A 4356-nucleotide genomic window follows, 5' to 3' on the forward strand; every position below is an offset into this window, starting at 1 on the left:
ATAACTGTTAGTAACAATATATTAATTAAAATTTTAACTAGATTTGAAAATGAATAAACATTGCCCATTGTATAAAATAAAGGTGAAGAGTATGAAAAGGGTCTATTTCTTCATGAAATAAAAATAAATAATAATTAGATTTGAATAATACCCTTTCGAATAATTTGAAATAATTTATATTGTGTATATAAGAAGAGTCACTAAGGCTGTATCATAAAAGTGACAAGAAGAATTCATTCAACATTGAAGTAAAAGAAAATTGAAAAAATAAAACTCATTTCAAAATTTAACATCTATAATTATATTTAGAGGGTTCTAATGATTTGTTTAAATTAAATTATCAAAAGGAAAGTCATAATCTTTAAACTTTTTCAAATCATTATTAAATTGAACGTTGAGAGAGATGGTACTTTACCTGTTGTCATTTGTTTAGGAACTTCAATAGTAATCCATCAGTCATTATCGATATTAGTATCATATATTTTTCTTCTTTTTCTTCTGGAAACCATACACTCTTCACGCCTTTTTGCTTCTTCACTTACTCTATCCTTACTCATTTCATCACAACTTTTTTATTTCTGTTTTAATAATAATAATAATAATCTTTATTTATTCTTGGATTGATCCCTTTAGAATAATATACAGGCGTCAGAATTAGGCTTTAGAACCTTAGAGTGAAATACAAAATAATAATGAAATTATAAAACGTCGTAAAATATAGTAAAATAATGAATTTGTAAAGATTAAAATGAACTACAATAATTAACAGAATATATAAAATAAAAATAGAACAAATAAAGTAAAACCATATGTCATATCATAAAACATAAAATGACAAACACTTCTGATAATAAATAATAGAAAGCAATGACATCACGGGACCTTCTAATTTAAATTAATGCTTGAAGTACCACCAATGGGTGGTTCCTTCCCAAGATTTTCAAGTGGGAATGAAACACGCAACATATTACCTATTGTATTTATTATTTGTACAGTTGTAAATCACAATAAATAAATAGATAAAAAATGTTTGCTTCAAGATCCCCAGAGACACCCCCGTAAACAACACAGCAATAATCAAAGTGGGGGAATATTAAGAAAGTAACCAGGAGCCTACGAGTTTCAAAAGGAAGGTGACCAAGATAATTTAAACACTTTAGGGTGGAGAAGGTACGACGGGAAATATTGGAGACGTGGTTTTTCCAGGAGAGAGTTTGGTCTATAGTGACACCAAGGTTTTTAACGTATGGATGGACTTTTATTGGATTTTTACTGCTTATTGTTTTGGCTCATTCTTTATTTTATACTTCTTACTGTTGTTATTTTTACACACACACACAATTATTGTTCTATCTTGATTATAGTTGACTTTGGACCACCTTTCAGTAGTTGAGACACTGTGCTGAGATGAAGTTTAATGAACTACAAGTTACTCATAAAGATTATTTATTTTTTAGCAACTTATTTTTTTTCTTTTACAAATTGATGACTTTTTTGTGTGTTTTAAACCACATTTCACCAAAATCATTGCTTATTCAAATCAATTTGAATGCAAAGTCAAATCTTACATACAAATTGGAAATGACAGAAAATGTTTAAACGAATTCGATAAAATATTTGATTTTATTTACTGATTGTACCGGAAGAAATTGAGACAAATTTGACCCTTTTTAACCAGAACGTTGTTTATAGTTGCCTTTTTTAGCTTTAACGCCAAATGATTTAATAGCTATTTTTCGATTAAATTTAATTAACATAGGTATCTAATTTTTTTAATGTTTACTCATTTCAGGATAAAAATTTCGTATCACAGCTTATTTTACATGTGTGTATAAATAAAAATTATGTTGTAATTTAACAAAAACATATATATATTTTTTTTAAATAAAACATTAAAATACAAATTTCTGTAGAGATAGGTTGTTTTAGTATATATTATTTAGTTTTTAGGAGCAAGATTTTAACCGGTACAACGTACACTTAAAAATATTATTTATTATCGATCAATTCCAAATTTTAGACTAAAGACAGATGCGTTATAGATAAATTGATTATAGATAGACAGGTTTTAGTATATAGACAAACAAACTTTTAACTAAACTAATAGATTAATATTTTTATATAAACAGTTAAAATAAATAAACTAATTTAAAAACAAACCCAATACATAAATAATAAGATATTTAGTACACATACAAATTATCAAAGGAGAATAACTTCACTTAGAAATGGTCAGGTTATCGTCGATTATTGCACCATCATTGGAGTTTATATGATTTTCTTGGAGCAAGCTATGAAACGAACCATACTGACTTCTTATATTATGTCTGACTTCTTATATCTTGTATTATGAAAGTTTATTAATGTAGTAAGTAGCATGCTTACTGCTTGCATGCATGCTGCCTTCCTTAGTTTAGAGTTTCCTATAACAGTCCCAATCTTGAGTGCGGTATTCATGATTACCTTTTCTGAAGTATCAATATTTTCCACACTATGGTTAATTGATGTAGGAAGATCTTTCTGAGATGAAATGAGATGAGACTGAAAATACGTATGAAAATAATTATTTAATATTTATCTTCGAGATCCACTGTTACCCTTCTTAGTGAAGCTATGAAGTGTCATCCTAGTTTTAAACGGCAATACGTCCCAGGTATATTGTATACTTAAGGTACAATTTCGTTTCTGAGTTTGCTGAACCAAAAAAACTCGTTTTAATTCCGATCTTTCCTTCACTGCTTGGACACAAGATCTTATTCTATTGATGTCTGCATACACCCTAATAAAGCTACTTTTCGTACTACTTTTCTGGAATTATTTCTGATTTCTGTACGCCAATTCTACAATCTTCGTTGTCTGCAACCCAGTGATTACCATCGTATCTATTATCTTTATAATCAAACCATCTGTACGAAATAAGCCAATAACAAATAATATTACTAGAAATGAAATAGTACTTCCATAATTATTCAGCCGGATTTTTCTTGAACTTATATTTATTGAGTTTTGTTTTGTGAGTGTTTGAATTCAGTACTTGAGAATAACGGCTCTTGCCAAAAAAAACAAGGGACACTTTTTTAGCATGACTTGACATTACCCAGCCAGAATCCAGGATCCAAAGGGAAGATGTGCCCTCTGGAGTCTATTTATATCAAATATCTCCTCAGCGCTATTTCAAGTCGCACCACTGTCAGCGGCTATTTTTAAAGTTCACAACTTATTTTAAATAGCAAACTCTCTTCTGGTTCCGTGTCTGCCCGTTGGCTGGTGTAGCCTGTCTTCGGTAGATATAGCTGGGCTAGCTGTCCACCGGGACACATCCTGGCTATTTAATAGTCAACTCATTAAGCCGAGGTGTTATTTTTTGTTCGGCTTAATAGCGCATCTCTTAATAAATACTTTTTCATTACTGAAACAATTAAATTCTGTATATTATCCTAAAGTTTTAATTATTCATCGGTTTGTAGTCGTTTGAAGCTATATGTTGGTATAGACTGAAATTTAATCCACGTTCTGAACATAAAAAAATATTTTCTAAATTTTTCCTTTTATTTGATGCTTCATCGACCAACAATGAAAATTATCTAATGAGTATACTTTGAATGAATCATGTAAGCCAGTATAATGCACATTGTTATTGGAGTCCAAAAATGTATTCGTCTATTGATGGAGACCGGGACGGCAAACAAAACTCGAGTACCTATCAGACACCGGTCTCTAAGGGTTAGCATTATTTCAAGTCAGATCCTCAAAATAATTCTTGACACTGTAGATCAGCTTAATAATGTTTCTTGCAAATGGTAGGTGTTTAATGTTGCTGATGTCAAAACATGGAATATTCCTTAGAGGCAGAGTTGAGTAATAAAGGAAATGACATTGCGTGACCGTGAAGAGCAAATATTTCCCTCTCATAAATATGCTCAATGAGTCACAGCGATTCCAGGTGAAATAAAATTTTATCTTAACACGTACAAAATCTGATATCAAAATTTCAAATGTTCATTATAATGTAAAGGAGTCTTACTAATCTCGGTTTAGCCTTATATCCCCCCCCCCCAATCTCTGTAAATATTCTTTATAGAAGACTACTTGGACTTTTTTTTTCTTTTTTGATCGAAGTTCTATTTTGTTAAGGTCTCAAACTCACCGATAATCATTACCATTATATTTAAATAATATTTTTCCATTAATCGACGCAGGTACATGATCTGCTCCTTGTTCTTTACATTTGATACTGTTCCACTTTCTGATTATAGAATCGAGACGTATTCACATCTATAAAAAATAAGAGTACTTATGAAGTGCTCTTTGCTTCTATGACGTCATATCTTTAACTTGAAGTAAATTAAAAAAAAA

General features: G+C 30.0%; 1 long non-coding RNA gene across 2 annotated transcripts in view; it reads right to left on the reverse strand.

Annotated features, from left to right (window-relative positions):
* LOC136795281 (uncharacterized) overlaps positions 1-4356 on the reverse strand; it is a 26092-nt gene that overhangs the window by 11433 nt on the left and 10303 nt on the right. For both annotated transcript variants that reach the window (XR_010842866.1, XR_010842865.1), the window contains exon 2: positions 416-668. This is a non-coding gene — a long non-coding RNA (uncharacterized lncRNA). The remainder of the gene's footprint in view (positions 1-415; positions 669-4356) is intronic.

Source organism: Halyomorpha halys, unplaced genomic scaffold (genome assembly GCF_000696795.3).
Source record: "Halyomorpha halys isolate HHAL.00 unplaced genomic scaffold, Hhal_1.1 Scaffold413.1, whole genome shotgun sequence".
In the NCBI taxonomy this organism is placed as follows: Eukaryota; Metazoa; Arthropoda; class Insecta; order Hemiptera; family Pentatomidae; genus Halyomorpha; species Halyomorpha halys.